This window comes from Anas platyrhynchos, chromosome 1 (assembly GCF_047663525.1).
Source record: "Anas platyrhynchos isolate ZD024472 breed Pekin duck chromosome 1, IASCAAS_PekinDuck_T2T, whole genome shotgun sequence".
Taxonomy (NCBI): domain Eukaryota; kingdom Metazoa; phylum Chordata; class Aves; order Anseriformes; family Anatidae; genus Anas; species Anas platyrhynchos.
In genome coordinates, this window is record NC_092587.1 from 188,740,308 (window position 1) to 188,761,701 (window position 21,394).

Sequence of the window (21,394 nt, forward strand, 5' to 3'; positions counted from 1 at the left end):
CAGAGTGTGGCTGTGCATTGGGCTCTCCCTCCCTTGGGAGGCATCCACGCTGCCTTCACGGGGCAGCCAGGCTCCTAAAGAACTGCTGGCAGAAGCATGAAGCATGAATGTTGCTGCTTTTAACCTCCCAAGGCCTGTGTGATGGTGGGGATATTGTTTGCTCCTGGGGCTGCCTTGCCACATTGAGCAAGGCTGCTTGATGAGAACTTGTGGAGGAATAACCAAAAACACCTTTGTTTGTAGGAACAAAAATCTCTATTTGGAAATGGCAAAAAAAACCAACCAACCAACCAACTCCCCTCCAAAAACAAAACACAGAAATAACCACAGAAATTTAATGTTCCCACTGAGCCTCCCAGAGTTTAAAAATGAAGTAACATTGTGCAATTCTCTACCTCCATGCAGGGTTTTATAACAAAGATGTGAAAATCTCTTCAGAAATATCTGTCCTTATTGTCCCTCAGCGGCATCTGTGTGAAATGATGTAGATTCAGTCTGCTTCCAAAGCCCCGAATTTGACCCGAGTCCAATTTGGGCTGTGTTCTCACCTCTGGTGCATCAGTCCTGATGCTAACTACAAGATTCAATCAAGGTGAAAGCCGCACAACAGTACAGTTTCTTCCCCAAAACCGTGGCTGGGCAAAGCAAATCTTGTGGCAATGAGTGGAGGAGGTATGTTGGGGGCAGCTCTCCAACCTTCTCCTGTGACCCTGCACCATACAGCTGTGCTGGAAGCCAAACGAGGAGTGGCATTTTTGGCAACTGGATGTGTCTCAGGTCTAACCATCTTTGTGTCTATTTTCAGTTGACGATGAAATAAGCAGATGTTTATCCAAAATTATGAAACTGAAGAGAAGCCCTTCTCATAGAGATCTTCTAGGAAGAATTCACTATTCCTGAAGAGTCCTAGTCCAGGAAAACAGAGTGTTTAAGGAAGTGCACATTTTAGAGCTTACAGGTATGTGCAAGAATTTACTGTGCCAGAATTACTGGTAATTTAAGGTTCTGCTACTGCATTAGTAGAGCACTTGGTTTGCACCACCTGCACTTCATTGTGTAAGTGTGGTGGTTGGTTGTTGTTTTGTTCCTTCGTAGAAAGGAATTAGTGATAGATAGCAACAAAATGCTGCCTGTCATAGTAGTTACCTCCCTTTTTCTCAAAGTAGCTGATCTGCATATCTCTGTGTCACTACTGGTAGTATAAGGTCTACCAGAACTTTTTTCAGGATCAAGAAGAGGGTCTTCAATGAGAGGAACTTTTGCCATACCCCATTTTCAAGGGTGACACTCAGGTCTTATGACAATAGCTACAATTGTTGAGGCACCTGGTGCTGCAGAGAGCAGGGACAAGTACATTAACACCAAAATCATGAGATCATGCACAGCTGCAGAGGGGAAAAATAAAATAAAATACCTGCAATTCTTCATCCTTAGTCCTATTTATTTGTACTGTGAAAGCATGATAAAACAAATAAAAATGTCCAGGCTTTTGCTGTTCTGCGTAATGTGAGACATGGCTTTTTAAAGAGTTCCTGTACTATTTAGAGACCATTTCTAAAAATACAAAGTGCTTAACAAATTCCTGTTCTCTATTCTGTGGTACAGATTTCTCCTGTGTTTACACAAGATCCACCATAGCCAGTGAGTAGCTGGTGGGAAAGTGAAATAAAAACCTTATTTTCCACACTAAAATATGTCTTGTATTTCTGTACTCCTAAATTGAGAACTGAACAGGAGGAGAAAGCAGTTAGCAGCCAGTGTATGTTCTCACTTCCAATTTGGCAAGATGAAACTTTCTAAAGACTTTGGCTGTAAGGAATGTTGTGGTCTTCTGAGCAGATATTAAGGGATAAATATGGTTGGGTTATCCAGCCCCACAGGGGAACCTACTGTTTGCTTTGCATGGCTTATCCAGTGCGGTCTGTTATGAAAATTCAGCACAAAATGCAGAAGTAAGCAGCTGAGAATGGTTTGCCTAAGCAAACTTGTTCTTGTTTGAATTAGTCACAGATAATCTGAGAAAGCAGCTTCTTCATTATGAGCAGTGGAAGATGAGGGAAGGCAAGATCACAGAGTAGAGTAGTCACATTTCTTCCTAGTTCTTTTTTAAGGGGAGTTTTATGCTGAATATAAATACATTGTACCAGGTCTCTAAAACAGAGGTAGTTTTCATACCCCCATTCACCATCCCTCCTTTCTGTCTCTCTGCTCTCTAGCAGGGATTTATTTTTTTTTTCTTTTTTCTTCAATCATGAAGTTCCTTCTGTCTTTCAGACTGCCTGTACCCGCTGTAGGGCCTGGTATGTATCTTTAAACAGTCCTGTGACTGAGATTGGAATACAGTAAAAACAACAAAATCAGACAATGGAATGAGCCGTAAGGACTGACAGCATCAGTTAAAGTTATTTAAATTAACCACGGTTTATTGTGGCTGAAGTTTTGTCACAAATACCTATCACAATGCTGAGCGTGATTTGTCCTAATGTACATATAGCCGTGAAGCAATACTCAGCACTGTCACAGTTAGCAGAATTGCTTGTGTGTGGTTTGTTCAAACAGAACAGTGATTTTTTTGTAAACCAAACCATCTATTTTCTTGACAAGACGGGCAACACTGGCATGACCTGGACAGGATGGAGAAAATCCTGCAGCAAACCCAGCCTGGCTGGGATACCAGAAACACGCACCACTAACTGTCCTGCTTCGCAGCGTCCTGGAGTCTTACTAACTCTCTGCTCCACGAAGTAAAGCTCAATGCTTTGAGAGAGAAATTCTTGGTCAAGAGTCTACCAAATGATCCCTGCATTACGTTTGCCTGCTCACACGGACTGGCCCTGCCAGCAGTGGCAGGCAAACATCAGGGATCTGCCCTAAGGCCACGGGCTGCCTGTCACTTCCCTGCTATGGAAACCCAAATGTCCAGAGGTCCCAGTTAGCACAGGATCCTCTGCAGTGTGCTGCAACCACAGCTTCTGGCCACAGCATAACCAACATTTCTTCAAAGGAAAAATACCTGAGCAGTCCACAGAATGCTAGCAATTTCCTAGAGTTTTGGACTTCTGGGGCTGAAGAGTAACAAACAAGATTGCTGCCCACCAATCACACTGCTTTTATTAAGTAGCATCTAAAACATACCTTGTTTGTTATTTATATGTGTATAGGACAACTAAAATACCCAGCATATCTTTCCAAGCCTGTAAAACTTCAGGTACCGATATGGCTATTCCTGTAGTGTGTTTGAATAAATTCGTTTTGAACCCAGAAAAACCTTTGCGCAGTTCACTCAGCTCACTAGATGAGTTCTCTTTCATTTGGAGCATAAGTGTCGGGATGATGTGAGAGGAGGCAAGCTGGAGACAAAACCAGTTGTGAGAAGACAGTAGAGACAAGCTCCGGGCATATTTTAGGGCTAAAGATCTAGCGCTGAAACCACTCAATGGCCATTTGGGATTTTTTCACCTTCCAGCACAGACCACCCATTACTTTTTAAAAGCTTCTTTCTCTTACAGAAAGTTTCTAATCAACAGAAAAAAAAAAAAAAAAAGAAAAAAAAAAAGCTTTCAGGAGAGGACTGTGGCCACTTCTGTTGGCTTAGTCTGTGAAAGAGGAGCTCATCACTGCAAGATGTAAGTTGTAACTACAGCCAGTTAACATTCAGAATTTGTATTTCATAAGAAAGCTTGAGATTTCAAATCAAGGAGCAATATGTTTTCATATATGTTTGTGAATGAAACTCTAAGAAATTCTCTCTAGAGAAGAAGAAATGATCTCTTTTGGTATTAGGGAAAAATTCAGATGATCATTTTGGAAGCAAAGCATGATTCCGGAATTCATCTCTCTTCTTTTTTTTTTTTTTTTTCTTTTTTCTTTTTTCTTTTTTTTCTTTTTTCCCTGTTTTGTATTATTTTAAGGTTATTTTGCAACATGTGAAGGGTAACTGTACCTCATGTAGTGTCAAGCCAAACAAAGCAGAGGTGGTGATGACGGGGTGATTTCTGAGCTCTTCCCTGAAGGCACCTCAATTCCATCTATAGTTATTTTAGACACCTAGTTGTTTTGAATCTTATTCCTTCATCCTTGAGTTCAAAACTTTCATATCCAGAATGCTGTAGAGCCATCTCCATAGAGGATACAGATGGGATAATAATCCCATTGCTGCTGAATAAACTGGAGAGAAGATGGACTGCTCGTCATCCATGTGTAATGGGAAAGCCTAAATGTATTTGCTTAGGTGTGAAAATCTGTTACAAATAAAGCCATGACCCAACTTTCTAACAGTTTTGTGTACCCCTCTGAATTCCTTTTCCCTACGGCTGCTATAGCAAGTCATGCATGACACTGAAATGTGCATTACAAGTTTTTTGGTGTATAGGAGAAGTGCAGTGATCTGCATGTAATGTGGGTAGCTGTCTTTATTTTCAGCTGAAAGAATTCTCTCAGTTGCAACAACGTAAATCCAGTATAACTCCATCACACTGGTGAAACACAGATAAGACTTCCTTTGTGTTTAAATGACTGCCGTGGACAAGATCAATTGCAGAAAGAATAGTTCTTTTTAAAGAAAGATCTGCAAGTTTAGTACATAATGGGCCAAATTAATCTCTGCTGTAAGTACACTCATTGGTGTTGCAGCAGGAATGAATTTAGCCCAAAGCAACTTTACAATAACTCATATATAACCATGCACAACTAGAAGTGTAATCACTTTGAACAAACTCAGCATTGTCTGGAGCATAGTTGGTCTGCTGAACCTCTGAGGCTAGGAACTGGCCATTGTGCGTTGAGTTTGTTTAGACAGTACCATTTTTGTTCAATTGGCTACGTCTGTGGTATTTTAGTGACAGCAGAAATGTTCACCCTCACTACAGAGTGACATTATAGCTGCTGGACAGGATTTTTTTTTTTTTCTAGAACGTGTATGCTGTAAGTCATTTGTACACTGTGAAAGAAAATTATAACCAAATATAGAGAAACAGTGTGTTTGATTCACCAGTTCTAAAATGTATGACTCTTTGAGTTACATCCTTAATTCAAAAGGGGTTGACATACTCTTATAGAATAGCCTTCAAAAGTGATAAAAGCAGCTGAAGAGAGTGAAGACTGAAACAAATCAGAATGTAAAAAAAACAGAATGTATTAATTCAGCTTTAGAGAAGATAATGTAACAATTTTTCTCTGGTTTCAGGCTTGATTTCTGTGTAGTTTTCAGTTCCAAATGCTGTGTTATAAGTGATACAGCCACTGCTATACCCACGGAGTTCCTCAGCCTTCAGCAATGTGGCTCTTTTAGAGATCACCAGCTGTACAGACCCCATCAGAGGAACACATGGGCTGTGCATGTTAGGCCATCAGTATCAGTGTCAGAAATCTCCAAGGATGGCAATCCCACAAGCTATATCCTCTGTTTTTCTAAATGTCCACCATGAGCATCCCAAACTGCAACCTCTGGCTGTTGCCACTTTTTTACACCATCTGCCACGAGCAAGAAACATCAGACTCTGTTGTGTTTTTAACTTCCTTCCAAGTGTGTTAGGCTCCTGTTACATTCTCATTTAGCCTTCTATTTGCCAGATAAGCCCATCTCCCACAATATCCCCTTGGGGCTCCAGGCCCCCGGCCATCCTGACTGACCCTTGCTGGATCCTCTCCAGCTTCTCCACATCCCTCTTGAACTGAAACTGGACACACTACCCCAGGTGAGGCCTCACAGGCGCTGAGTCAAACCAAGCAAGTTGCCCTCATTTTCCACCTTGAGAGGATGACTCCCAGGACTGCCACGGTGTGACAGTGAGCAGTCAGAGAGGTACGCAGCTAGCTGGGCAGGAGTGAGGTTTCTGATCTGCAGGTAAGTTTGCAATAGCTCTTTTAAAAACTTCAGCAACAAGAAGAGATCAAACAGAGTTGAACAAAGAAGGGAGTAAACTGAAAGCATTTTGAAATGTATTTTGGAAGAACTAGGCAAGAAATTCTCCTGTGCAAGGTGAAGTTAGGATTTTGTTGTGTTTTTTGTTTGTTTGTTCATTTAATCTTTGGTATGACCAGATCTGAAGATATTTGACCTATTCCTAGCAAGAATCTTTGCAGTTAGAAGAATATCTTCTACATTGTATAACATCTATTTTCTTGCTTTGTCTACCAAATGTCCTGTGTCTCCTGTTGGGTTTATTAGCTCTGTGGTGGTCAAACGCCCAGCTGTCACCTCATCAGATACAGAGATCCAGATCTGGCTGGTGATGTGAGGTCAGGTCCAGCCCTGACAATTTTGTTGTTGTATTGATGGGGTGGGGTGGGAACAGAGGAGGTGGATTAGGAAGTTTCAGCAGGACAAAAGTGATTTCCCTTTTTTCTTAGTTGGCCACTGTCGGAGGAATAAGGGCACGCTTATCACTCAGGATATTTATAGAGTTTCCTACAAGAAGATGGTTTATAAATAACTACAGATCTCAGGGCAACTTTCAATTTCTTTATGGAATAGAGGCCTTAGCAGAGAGTAGGAAAGTTTAGTTTTACTTAGAGTATAAAAAGCTGCTGCTTGTGATGCTTACAATTAGAGCTCCAACCAGTGACTGTGGTTCAGAAGAGCTGTCCAGGCAACTCACTTATGCTCTCCCCCCTGCTTTTTTTTTTTTTGTTGTTGTTGTTGTTGTTATTATTGACTTTCCAGCACTCTAAGACAATCTTACAGAATCATAGAATCACAGAATCGCTTAGGTCTGAGTAGACCTCTAAGATCATCAAGACCAACCATTAACCTAGCACTACCAAGTCTATCACTAAACCATGCCTCTAAGCACCACATCTACACATCTTCTGAATCCCTCCAGGGATGGTGACTCAACCACTTCCCTGGGCAGCCTGTTCCAATGCCTCACAACTCTTTCAGTGAATAAATGCTTCCTAATACCCAACCTGAACCTCCCCTGGCACAACTTGAGGCCATTCCCTCTGGTCCTATCACCGGTTACCTGTGAGCAGAGGCCGACCCCCAGCTCCCCACAGCTTCCTTTCAAGTAGCTGCAGGTCTCCCCTGAGCCTCCTCTTCCCCAGCCCAAACCCCCCCATCTCTCTCAGCCGCTCCTCACAGGACTTGTGCTCCAGGCCCTTCACCAGCTCCGTAGCCCTGCTCTGGACATGCTCCAGGGCCTCGATGCCCTTCTTGTGCTGAGGGGCCCAAAGTTGAACACAGCACTCAAGATGCGGCCTCACCAGAGCTGAGTACAGGGGGACGATCACCTCCCTGCTCCTGCTGGCCACACCATTTCTGATACCAGCCAGGCTGCCATTGTCCTTCTTGGCCACCTGAGCACACAGCTGGCGCACATTCAGCTGGCCAGCAACCAATACCCCAAGATCCCTTTCTGCCGGGCAGCTTTCCAGCCACTCTTCCCCCACCCTATAGTGCAGCACCAGGATTTTCATGCCCCAAGTGCCCCCGGCACTTAGCCCTTTTCATCATCATACAGTTGGCCTTGGCCCATCAGTCCAGCCCGTCCAGATCCCTTTGTAAGCCTTCCTGCACCCAAGCAGACCAACATTCCTGCCCAACCTGATGTTGTCTGTGACAATCTTGCTCATCCTTGCAACATCAGGCAGTATTGCCTTGCAATTTTCAGCCCCTGCTTGCAGTGAGGCTCATGGCCCCACTGACCTGACCTGTTTCAGATGAACTGCCTCCAGCCTGTGACACATCTGCAGCTTGGCAGACTTCCTCCCATACGGCTGCTGTGACAGCCTGGAGTTCAGGCAGGAATTAAAGTGCTGATGATTCTTGGGAGCTTGGCTGGGTGATGGGGTTGCTAAAGAGCACTGGTATTTTGGGGACACTCTCTTCAATGGAAAGGACCCTGCTGGCAGGGACGGAGGCAACATGCCATTAGAGCCTGGGGCACTGGTCTTCGTGACTGTGATCCTGGCAGCCATGGGAGTCAGGGTTAGTTGGTCTTTCACCTCTGGAAGTGGAAGAGCCTTCTGGAGACTGTGTCGACTCTTTTGTCTTGGTCTTATCTCTGGGTGCTGGCATTAGCAGTCTAGACAGTGAGGTCATTGGGAAAGCACAAAGGCCTCACTGCCAGTATCAGAGCTCCTCAGGATCTCTGGACAGCAAGAAATCTCGATTGGATTCCTCAGTGGATTTCTTTCTACCTAACTTGAAATCACAGTGACAGATGTGACAATTTGGGTGATAAAGCACTGGAACAGGCTGCCCAAAGAAGATATGGAGTCTCCTTCTTTGGAGATATTCAGAACCTGCCTGGATGTCATCCTGTGTAACATGCTCTTGAGCAGGGGGGTTGGACTAAATGATCTCTGGAGGCCCCTTCCAACCTCAACCATTCTGTGATTCTGTGATTTGGGGATAACTTCTTATGAGTTTACCTGTCATCTCCTTGAGGCTATCACACATTTCCAGAAGAATTTCCAAGCTACAATTGTGCTTCATCTGACACTTCATCTCTAAGATGTTTATCAGTTCCAGCCCAACACAGACAAGAGACAGTCCATACCCTTCATTTCCAAACATTTTTTGCTTACTAAATGCTACCATCCTGTTGGTCACTCATGGTCATCATCTTGATGTCATTTCCTATGGATGTCTCTTCACACATTCTTACTGCTAGGCTCTGTCTACACCATGGGATATTCAATGACTGCTTAGAGTCTTTCATGTATTTCTAATGCATGAGCTGTGTGGAGTGGCAGTGCATTAGTGCTGATTCTCAGGTCTTTCTGTGCCACCATGTAGGATACTGTTAATGGTACTTCCCCTTTCCTCAGAGTCTGCTTGAATGTTGTGCCTGCAGCTGACACTGTTGAGCCATGTCAGCTCCTGGCACCAGCCAGCCCATGTCCCCTGCAGGCCTGGGCACCTCCCCAGGCACTGTCAGATGGTGTGTAGAGCAGATTAACCAGCTGGAGAAGACAGAACCAAATCCCAAGAGTATCTCACCAGGGATGGTCTTCTCAGGACCTTGGGGCCCAGCAGCAGGAGGTACCTAAGCTTCAGAAAGGACTCTGGAAATCACTACCTGTGCCAGATGCTGGTGCCTGTATGTCACGAACATTGTACCTACCTGACAGGCAGGAGAACAGTGCCAATTCCTGGGGCTTGCTCACATAGGCAGGTTGGCAGCATTAACCCTGTAAAAGAGGTTAAGCAACCTCTTCCACAGACTTCATTTTTTTAAGGAGTTTATAGGATAATAAGGAATTACAGGCTCTGGTGAAAGTCAGTGTTAATTTGTGCTTATGAATCATCTACAGTTGAAATCCCTGTTTTTAAATCTGCTCATCGACACCTAAAAACTGTTTACTTACAAAATTCAGAGACCAGTTTCACTTAGGATCAGGTACTACTCAGAATTTTCCTGAAAATAACCCTAATGTGAATGTGCCTATATATTGATTTAGCTTAACTCTGTTATGAAACTTCCCTTAGCTTAATTCTAAGCAGACTCATAAGTGATTTCTTGAGACAGACTTAAAAGATAGCTTAAAAGATAACAGTCTTTAAAGAAACAAAGTTGGAAGGTACATGGGTTGTGCTGTAAAGTTGGTCATGAAAAATTAAACAGGCTCATGCAAATTAAATATCCCACAGATAAATACACATGAAGAGAGCCAGACATAGAAATCTGCCTAGTTCTGGGAAAATTTCCAAGGACAAACAGAGAGTCCTGCCCATTATTTATCATTTTTTTATTATTATTATATATTTTTTTTTGATAGGTTGGCTACTGTCACCTAGAAATGACAGGCTGAAAGTGTATTTTCCCTTCTTCACAGTTCAGAAATATACATACTTTTTTCCTTTTATGAACAGTTCTATCAACCTCTTGGTCCTTGGTTTGACTCTTATTGTGGTTCTGGACCCCAGATTATTCATTTTAATGCTCTCAGGCATCTCTGCACTGTGCTGCAGTCAACAGCGTTGACATATCTGCACACATTGGAATCTGCTCACTTCAGGATGCTTATCTGCCTGTGGCAGAAGCCCAGTTGCATGGAGACAGTCTCTGGTTTTGTTTTCTGCTGACTGTATAATGGGTCTTTCTGCATCTTCCCCCCAGAGCAGCCATCTGTGGAGTGGGTCAGCTGAGATCTTACTGCCTCCCTGGAGCAAAAAGGGGCTGCTCGCAGAATATATCCAAGCTTGACTTATAAACATTTTGTCCTAGAAAAATAACAAATTAATATCTGTGATATGCAAAGGGAACTTGGTTGTGCTTACAGCTACTGGCCAAGAAAGATAACTTTTGGCTACAGGGAGTCCCAGCTGGGCTCCTTACAAGGAACTTTCCTCCTCCACATTGCAGAGACTTTTGTTGTGCGTTGTCACCAGCACCTCCACTGTCTGGCTGCTCTTTTGTCCAACAGTGGTCAAACAAAATTTTAGGGCTCTGCTTTTCAGGCTAAGATGCATAATATTTACATGTAAGCAACTAACATAAAATTCTGTCTACTGGTGTAAAAGCTGGATGGTCCTTAAGTAGACACCAGACATGGATAACCCTGATGAGTAAGGAGTTAAGTCCAAAATGTAGTGTAGTTACTAAGCAACTATTTTCCCTTCTGTATACAACAGGGTGTTATCATTACAGTGCTCAGAGATAGGCATGACTGACACAGTGAAGTGGGCCCAGGAGGCGTAATCAGCTTCATGTCCCGTACTCCTGCAAGCTTGGCTGGTTTGTTTCGAAGAATAATTGCAAAGGGCAGGTCACCAAGCCTGAAAAGCACATACTGAGTTTTCAAAACACAAGTGATCTGTCAGCTTGACTGAACATTTTTCTGTATCTCTGAATTTATGTCAGAAAGGTGAGGAATTGCAAACCACATATGTCAGCCCAGCGTCTCTGAGGTGGGCTAGCTGGCTGGACTAACCTTTTATAAAAGTGACCTCCTGCCAAGACTGATTTACAGAGCAGGCAAGCTTTGGCACTCACTGCCCTTCTTGTGTAGTGGCTTACTTTTGTACTGACTCTTCTCCAAAATGTTCCCCCAGCATTTTAGAGCATACTCTTTTTGTTCACTGTTGGTCCAACAACCAGGAAACCTCAAGTCTCTTAGCGGTGCCTTTGCATTAACCTTGAGAAAGTCCTGCAAGCTCCCAGTACCTCCCTTTCTCCACCTCCAAAAGGGGTACCCAACTTTCACCTGCTTTAAGAAGTGCTTTCACTTCTGCAGGTGATAAGCTTTAAGTTGTACAGATATACTGTCAGTCACTGGAAGGAAGTTATGTTTTCAAGAACAGGCTATAGTGATTTGTACAAGCAATACATAATGATAGTTAAAATTCAGCAACCATGATTTAGAAATTTGTGTACAATAGCCAAACTACGAGTGTTCCAGAAAACAACCTATTTAAAATTATTTATTTATAATTATAACACTGTTTATTCTGTATATCATTTTGTTCTTTACTACAGCTCTAAAAATCCCTGCCCTCTCTCAATAGCTTCACTAACTACCTAAGGACATTTCAAGCCATCCCATACAGTTCCATGACATTTACCGTGGTCTTCTTTCATCTGAATTATGTGCCACCAAAGCCCTAAAACACAAGCCAGCATAATTTTAGAGGGAAGCCCTGAAATGAGGAGGAATTTGAAGACCTGCCTCTGGTGATGGGTCTTCAGTGTTACATGGCAAGCTCTGATGCATGACTGATGGGGATGTAAACAGTGTCACATGAGGAAACGATCTGAGAGAGGCAAACCCTGTACATCTCCAGGCTCTTTTTTGTCTGTCATGAGAAGGCAACTGCACTGTGTTCACTGGTTTTCCATGCACTGGACAACAACAAGAAACTTCCCAAATTTTGAGACATTACATTTTGTGGGATCCTTCAAGCAGCGATTTTATTTTTGAGGAAGCACAGTGTTAGTGGCTAAACCCAAATGCAATGCCTTCACAACACTAGGACAGCTAACAGAGGCTGGAGGAGCTTAGAGTCTTGTCTCGGGAGGCAGCAACTGGAAGTATATTGTGGGATTTCTGCTGCACTAATTAGACAACCATTTTTATAATGCCAAGTAGATCTCAGGAAGTGAAGAGCATGTTTCAGAGTAGGCCTAGATGTGAACTAGACCTTGGCCTGGTGGTGAGGAGGAGTCTCTGTGCTGTGGACGTGACTCCAGCCTGCAGGACGGAAATGGTGCCTGGCTCTTCGTCTTCCCGTCCTGCGCTGATGTTTACACACTCAAAGCCACTGTCACAAGAGGCAACTTGCTGACAGGGCTAGTGATGGGGTCAAGCACAGACTGTGCACCAGCACTCAGTCCTTCACCCTTTCTCCTCTGGTACGCCAGCACTTGAGATCCCAGCTGGAAGTACTCAGGACTAGTGTGGAGGCAACAGGGTGTCTCTGATCTGTTGAAGAAGAGGATTTCAGCATTATCAAACTGATGTTTTCCAAAGACAGTAACTTTCATCTGTTACACAAAACTTGAGGTAAAATGGTTAATACAAACAAAGAAATGCTTTTCAGTGTATTGTTAGGGAACTAATTTGGCATTGGATTCGGGTGACAAAAAAATCACATTTCCCTTGATGCTGTGCCACACAGAGGGGATTGGAGATGATTTCTGCTAGAATAGTCTTGCTGTAGATGCCGCACAGGTATGACATTGGTGTGTTTCAGCTACACATCAATGTTAAAAATAAAATATGATAATATAAAGAGATTCTGGGAGATGCAAGGATTGATGATGCAAAGACTGAGAGATGCAAAGATTATCACAGATGCAATAATGACAGATGCAAAGACAGAGCCAATGACAAATTGAATGTCAGCACATGATGTTGGGAAGTTATGCTGAGGTTACTGCCCAGAAGAGAATATGCTGCTTTCAGTTTTATTTTGAGAGAAAGGGAAAAAAAATCTCATTGAGATAAATATAGGATGGATGCTGTAACATTTTGTCATTTCCTTACCTGAATCTCATTTAAAATTACTGTTTTACTGACATCACCATCATGCAGGCTGTGAAATATATGTTTAAATCTGATAGAGGCAGTGCAGGCAATGTAATTAGAGAATTTAGCTCAGGCTGCCTGTAGTATTTTGAACTGATTTACTTATGCATCAACACCACCATCTTTCTGTGACTTATCTAACACAGGATATTTACTTCCAGGAAGATACTAAGATGCTCTAAGATGGAACAAGTTACAGCTGCCTCACATACAGTTAGTGGCAAACAAAAGAAAACTGCAATCCATGAGTGTCTGGGTATAGTGGGTTTACATGGAGAGGTTTTGGTGGCGAAGGGCTGCAGGGGCGGTTTCTGTGAGGAGTCCAGGAGCTGCCCCATGGTTAGACAAGGGTCAGTTTCAGATGGCTCCAAAGGCACCTGCTGCTGGCCAGAGCTGAGCCAGTAAGTGATGTTGTTTGCACCTCTGTGAAATCAGATTGAGGAAAGGGGGAAAACAAATGCTGTGCTACAGCAGCTGGGAGAGTGAGGAGTGAGAAGCAGCCCTGCAGCCCCTAAGGGGAGTGCAGCAGGAGGGCAGGAGGTGCTCCAGGCAGGCAGCACAAGTTCCCCTGCGGCCCGTGGAGAGGCCCCTGGTGGAGCAGGCTGTCCCCCTGCACCCATGGGTCCCACATGGAGCAGATCTCCATGCTGCAGCCCCCCCATGGGTGGAGGAGCCCCCGCTGGAGCAGGTGGATGTGGCCTGGAGGAGGCTGCGGCCCATGGAGAGCCCCCGCAGGAGCAGGCCCCGGGCCGGAGCTGCAGCCCGTGGAGAGGAGCCCACGCAGGAGCAGGGGGGCTGGGGGGAGCTGCCGGCCACCCGTGGGGGACCCGTGCTGGAGCAGTTTGCTCCTGGGGGATGGACCCCATGGGATGGAGCCGTGTGGGAGCAGTTCCTGAAGAGCTGCAGCCTGTGGGCAGCCCCCGCAGGCTCAGTTCAGGAAGGACGGCATCCATGGGAGGGACCCCACGGGGAGCAGGGGCAGAGAGGAACCCTGAGGGAGCGGCGGAGACGAAGCGCCAGGGACTGACCGCAGCCCCCATTGCCCCAAATTTAATTCTGAAAGGGCTTTGGCTTTCCTAACTTGATCCCTCTGGCTTTCCTAACTTGACCCCTGGCCGTTCAGACAGTTTCTGCATCTCTCCCAGGCTATCTGTACTTGCTTCCACTCTCTGTAGGCTACAGAAAATGGGCCTGTTTAAATAGGAAATAACTTACAGCTTAATGGTTTGATATAGAAGTCTCGAAACCTTTTCTCCCATTTTTATAAGCCTGGGCTCAAACCTAAAAGTGACATCCTAAAAGAATGAAACTCCTTTTAATATACAGCCAGAAGATGCTTTTCCACGCTCTGACTTCCACTACTATAGACACTGTTCTGATGCTTTGTATTTATTCATATCACTAGTTAAAAAAAAAATGATTCTTAATTTTGGAAGTGCCTACCTGCTGGAGAACTGAACAAGCCTTCCTCTGGTGGGAAAATAAGACAGTTCTGTCTGGTTTGATCCTACCTGACTATTTTGTATGCACATACTAGAAGTGTGTGTTGTTCATATTTTCAGACCTCAGAAATACAGTTATGAATTTTTTCAGTTTCTGTATGCCTGTATTCCCATGTGGACTGCTTATGCTGCTGCTTTTCTCAGAAAATGGCAAGGAAAAACAATAGTCTTTTTCCTGGAAGTTTTTGTGCGCTCTGCTCCTCCCTTCCCCACATTGCTGATAACCCCTGCTGTGACTTCTGAAGGGCTCACTCAGCAGTCCAAGGGTACTTAATGGTAAAGCCTGGAGCAGCTCACCAAATGCAAAGACTGTCTGGATTAGGGAATGGAAATTCCCTTTCTAGATGGCCCAGCTATGATAGACAAAACAAGTGCTGCACAGTTGGTCCATCCCATCAATGCAAGCTCATCCAGTAGGCAATGGGGTGACAGTGGTGTCTCCGGGCAGTGATTAACTCTGTAATCCTCATGTGTTTTTCTCCTGGGAATATTTTCCATGGAGAAAGTCTGGTCTCTGCAGAGACAACCAAGGCAGCTACCTTAGATAGGTAGTCTTAGGCAGAGTGAATCCTACACATGATTACTTAGCTGGATCAGAGAATAAATGAAGGTATTCAGCTGTGTCCCATGGAGACAAAGTACTCCTCCATGTCCCAGTGGGATTGCCACACTCGTGTCTAGTGTTGGACTTTGCCATTAAACACCATGACCCTGGGAGGGATAGACTCAATCCAGCCAACTCGGGTTGAGTCCTGTTGTCCATCCTGTGGTTTCTGGGACCTGGAACAAATTAAGGCACATGAAAAATTAAAGAAAGACTGTCTGCAATGAGGAAGACAGGTGCAGAAACAAGAACAGTTGTCTCTGCTGACATAAATTATCACAGTGTCATACAATCATAGAATGGTTTGGATAGGAAGCGACCTTTTAAGATTATCTAGTCCAAACCCCCGGCCACAGGCAGGGACTTCTTTCATGAGACCAGGTTGCTCAAAGCCACATCCAACCTGGCCTTAAACACTTTCAGGGATGGGGCATCCACAACTTCAGGAGGAGGGGGCTCAGACCAGGGGCTGAGTAGGTTGCTTCAAGTCTGTGGCTGTGCATCTTTCCATGGGGAAAGACCTCTGACTTCTCAGTGCCTGACAAACTCTGTTTCTCCCATGTTTTATCCTGGTGAGTGCTTTTGTAAAAGCAGGGCAGAGGTGGGCAGGGAAGTCCTGGGGTTGGTGAGCCACAGGCAGGAAATTACCTTGCTTCCAGCACAAGGGTGTGGGATCTCAGCATCCTACAGGAGAAATAAAATGCTTTTCTAAGGTCAAATTTGTGTAACTAGAAAATTCACTTTTCTGATGTGCTTGTTTGCTTACAGTGACCTCTGTTTTAGTGCTTTGTTTTTTCACAAGTTTTTATGAAAAGGTGTTCTTACTGCCATTTAAGATGTTGATAAAGATTTTGTTAATTGCTGTTCTACAAATGTCAAGGTTGAAAAGACACTGAGGTCATGTAATGTCCACACCCAACATAAGCAAAACAGAGCTAACAGGAGAGATCTAGCTGGATGTGGAAACCATGGCCACCTTACAGACATACTTGTGAAGTTACCTATGGAAAAATGAGAGGTTTTTCTCTAAGAACAGCCAAGAAAATGCCAGTGTTAAATAACCAGGCCAGGCTCTACTGGTTTCCTAGGGAGGATCTGGGTATGTGAACTTCCGAATCCTGTGATTCTACTCACATGAAAAACATAACCCTGGAGAAGGTAGCAAGGATAAATAGCCAGGTGTCCTCTGACATTTCTCTTCCTGCAGCTTCAGAGGGCAACATCCTGCCTGGAACATTAATTCTCCTGGACAGTCTGAAGAAACACAATGCACTGTGCTCATTACCTGGTGAAGAACAAACTGTTGCTGTGATCTGAATGAATTCTGAGTTGCTCAGGGATGTTTTTCTGTTGCTGACAAGTGGTCCTTCTAATGTTGTGCTGCAGTCCCAGCCTAAATCTTTTCCAGCATGCTTTTCCTTGACTGATCTTCCCTTTAGCAGACTGATCTTCCCTTTAGCAGACTGATCTTCCCTTTAGCAGACAGTCCTTTTTAACTTTGCATATTAAAACATAAAAAAATCCATGCTGATCATTTAGATGACGCACTATATTGCAATGTTGTATAGCATTATTGTGTTAGTTCAGCAGTAAATCATGCAGCTCCAGGACATGGGAAATTCTGGACATGATTTCTGATAACACCCAGTGGCATTTCTTTCTTGTTGACCTTAATTTCCCTTTCCTTCCAGCAAAGCTGTGTGAAAGGGTTTCTGATCCAATGGCCACCTTTTGAACTCCTGTTACTTTCATCAGTAAAAGAAGACAGAAACCGAGCGAGCAGAGAAAGTACTGTGGCCACAGCAGTCAGCAGCTGCCTTCATCATTTCACCTGTGCTTTTTGCAGTGCCTTGTCCTGTTCCTTAAGCACAGAGCAGTTCGTTGGGCTCTTGCCGGATATTCAGGGACTGAAATAATGGTAGAAAAGGGTTCAAATCAAGAAAAAGTCTGTCTGACAAAGCAAATGATGCATAGCTGATGTGTGAATCTTACTTCCTGGCTGCAGTCACCCGGCTGGTGTCAGGACTACAGAAAAAATGGCTTTCTGACATACAGCCAAGTCTACGTCCATCTTCTCCAGTATTTAATTTATTATAAATTAAATTTAATATATATATATATATATATAAATAATTATATATATTTATATATATATATAAAATATATATTTAATATAAATTTCTGTTTCCCCATGGACATTAGCAACTCCCTGTCTCCGTGGAAGATAGTTTTTGCCTTGGGCTACAGAGGTTTCATATGCTAACCAAAGAGGTGATATAGTGATTTCTCTGTGAATTTTGGCACAAGTGAATTCTAATGAGATGCAAACTTTGTAAACATGTACTGTAACATATAGAGATAATTTGATTCTAATCAAATAACTTGAGTCTAATCAACATCAGAGACATCCTTTACCAAGAAATTAAGGGAGATCTTCCACATATATAAAAAAAAAAATAAGAATGATTTTATGGTTGAGGAACCAGAAAAAAAAAAAATAAGACACAGCTTTATATTCCAACTCTGCTGCAGATTTCCTATCCAACCTGGGCTGAGCCATTCACTCTCTGCTTGTGGTTTGGAAATATGCAGTTTCTTTCCTTCCTTCCTTCCTTCCTTCCTTCCTTCCTTCCTTCCTTCCTTCCTTCCTTCCTTCCTTCCTTCCTTCCTTCCTTCCTTCCTTCCTTCCTTCCTTCCTTCCTTCCTTCCTTCCTTCCTTCCTTCCTTCCTTCCTTCCTTCCTTCCTTCCTTCCTTCCCTCCTTCCTTCCTTCCTTCCCTCCTTCCTTCCTTCCTTCCCTCCTTCCTTCCTTCCCTCCTTCCTTCCTTCCCTCCTTCCTTCCTTCCCTCCTTCCTTCCCTCCTTCCTTCCTTCCTTCCTTCCTTCCTTCCTTCCTTCCTTCCTTCCTTCCTTCCTTCCTTCCTTCCTTCCTTCCTTCCTTCCTTCCTTCCTTCCTTCCTTCCTTCCTTCCTTCCTTCCTTCCTTCCTTCCTTCCTTCCTTCCTTCCTTCCCTCCTTCCTTCCTTCCCTCCTTCCTTCCTTCCTTCCTTCCTTCCTTCCTTCCTTCCTTCCTTCCTTCCTTCCTTCCTTCCTTCCTTTCTTATCCTTTTGTAAGCCTTGAACATGACTGGACATGGGTGCAGCTGTGTTACTCGTAGTTACTTTGTCACCCTTACGCTTCATTTGAAGAGGAAGTTAGTGCTGCAGAATGCCCAATTATACACTTGTTTAATTTGTTTTATTTATAACTCTTCACCAGGCCTGGAACAGAGTGATTCAGCAGCAGCATGCAGGCAATCTCTTTTTCTGAAGTTGCCAACCCATGCACCACGTCCAAAGGAGCGTGCCTGCTGCACTAAAAAGTTCTTAGTTTCAAGGGGAAGTCATGCTTCACCAACTTAATCTTCTGCGATGACATGACTGGCCTGGTAGGTGAGAGGAGAACAGTAGATATTGTCTGGGCTGCCACAGCTTTTAATACATGATGAGCAGTGGCTTAGTAACTACATCCGCCAGTTCTCTCAGGACCTGTGGGTGGATCTCATCGGGTCCCACGCACTTGTGCACATTGAGGTTCCTCAGCTGGTCATCCTGCTCAAGAAAGTTGAAGAATCAGAGTTGCCATGCAGCCTGGAGGGCAGCATGACAGCCTGTTTTGGGTTGGCAGAAGGCACCAGAAAGCCCAGCAGTACCTTCGTGCTTCTGACAGGGACTTACAAGCAATTTAAAAGGCCACTCAGAGAGATTGTGTCTCCAGTTTTAGGATCAAACAAGCTTACCTGGCTGCTGGCAGCTTAAGTGGCTGCTTCCCCCTGATAGTCTCAGTACACCCTGCCTGGATTTACTGCCCTGTCCTGGCTCTGTGAATTAAACTAGATAAAGAATTAACTCAATTACTCATATATAGCAGAATATATTCAACAGGTCAACTCTAGGATCTGGAGCGACCAGGGATGTCTGCACAGGCTGGCTCCTAGGTCATAGAGGTCCCTGTTGTCCCTTCAGGTGCAACACCTCTTGATTGTCTTGAGCACTAGAAATATTTTGTGATATTTTTACCTAGAAGATTGGATGGAGAGTTGTTGATGTGTCAAAATGGATGGTATTAAGTTCAGAGTTTTTCTACATCTTGGCATGAACCAAAGTCTTAAGAAATGATAATAAAGCAAGAAATAAAAGTAATTTTAGAACAGAATTGCACTTGAACTTCTCGTATTTACATTTTTTAATAACACATCATGAATTCATTAAATATTTAATTAATATTTTTTCTTAATGACAAATTTTAATTTCCACTTGAGTTGGGAGAAGGAGGTGGATACTGGCTGCACATGAGAGTCATAAAGAGTACTGAATCCTCTTCCCCTGAAAAGATACTTGTTCTAACTGAAACAGGCTGGAAATGCAATTACTTTAACTTCAGTTTTTCCTAGTTGCCTAAAAAGATCACATTGTACTTGCTTAAACAAAGCATTCAAAAATGCAGTTGTCATCCATTCTATTCCTCCTGTAGCTGGACACTTTGTTGTTTTATAATAAACGGTGACATTTGTTCATATCATGTGATTAAAAAGGATTCATCACACATTAGAGCCCATAATCGCAGCCTATAGTCTCATTTTAACATTTCTCACCGGCATATCCTACTTGACCCCGCTTACTGCAGCACTTCTATTATGCTGTCTAAAAGGACAAGAGGATTGAACAGAAACAAAAATGCAGGGGTGAAAATTGCTTTCACACTCACAGCTATGTGTTCAGTTCTGTTATAGCTCTAGATGAATAGAAGAAATCTGGAGTCTGGCCAACACCGCTTGATAGAAATCTCCATCTTCCAAAAAAAATGTCCTGATGCATTTAAAATAAATTGGAACAGCCAGAACAGTGAGCAAGAACCTTCTTTCACAGAAATACAGGACATCACTCAAGACAACCTGATTTAACACGATATCAGCTTCATACTTCATGCACTAACACTACTTTGTGGTGTTTTGTGTTTGTGTTTTTTGTTTGTTTTTTTTTTTTCTTGGCATGCTGGCAATATATGATGAGGATTAATATCAAAAGGTTGAAGGATAGTGATTAGATAGGTTTATGATAGGTAGTGCAGTGTTGGCATATTCCTTACGAAATAAATCAAGCTATAACAGAGCAAAAGTATTTTATTCCAAAAAATTTGTGGTTGAAATTTGTTGCAGACTGCTTGCTGATAACACCATGTAAATAGCTTTCATGTTTCTAATGAGTGACAAAGCCAGCCCAAAATCTTGCTTTTCTGTTTCTTTCCCTTTCTCTTACTTTAAAGAGCTCTGCGTATAAAAATGATGTGAAATTATAAGGTAGCGAGGCACTGCCTGAAGCTGAGCCAAAGAAGAGCACACTGTGCTTGAGCTGAGCAGCGGGTGGGAGGGAGGACATCCCTTCCAGCCCACAGGGATTGGGCACTTGGTGGTGCAGTGCCAGGGTAAGCTTGTCTTGTGTTTTGCCCCTGGGCCAGGATTTGGTCTGGACCTTATTTTATTTAGCAGTTTAAGTAGTGCTGTGGAGAGCAGCAGGGCCAAATGAAAGCTCTTGGGCTGGTGCTCGGTGTCATTGGGGTGAGGATGGAAACATCCCTGTGCTTGTAACCCTGCTCCTGGGCCCCACACACATCCACCTGCACACTTCTAAGTTACACCCATAGCTAATCCATTTTACTTCATCTCCTAAACCAAATCTTCTCCAGCTTTGCTGAAACCCAGGTGTGGAATGAGGGGAGGTTTCCACCCAGTAGCAGCCCTTCCCTTCTGGGGGAAACAAACAGACAAACAAACAAAAACACATACACAAAAGCAATATGACTAAAGCAACCTGTTTCTCCATTTTAAAGCTCTCTTCCACAGTGCATATACCTCTTCTTTTGGTTTGTCATTGTCTTCTCAGAGACAGTCTGTTCCAGTACACTCTTCTGTTCACAAAATAGCCTTAAGAAATATCTTCCCATGTCTCAGCTGTTCTATCTCCCCAGTACTCAAAGGGCTATTGTGCATGTCATTAAATGAAGCTGATAAAACACTCTGAAGAGCTGCAGTGGTATATATATATTCTAAGAGAAATCATTATGGTAGTGTTAGTACTATATGAAAGCTGAAACAAATCTGTGAACTACAGCATCAGTTACAATTCTTTAGAATAAACAATAAAGATATTAAGTGTCAGAAATAGTTGACTACTTAGAACATAGTTCTGTAAAAACTTTATTCAGGAACAATGCACCCCAACAAAGATGAAGTTGGGCTTGCATGGATGAACAAGGTGCTCCTGGCCAAACTCAGAA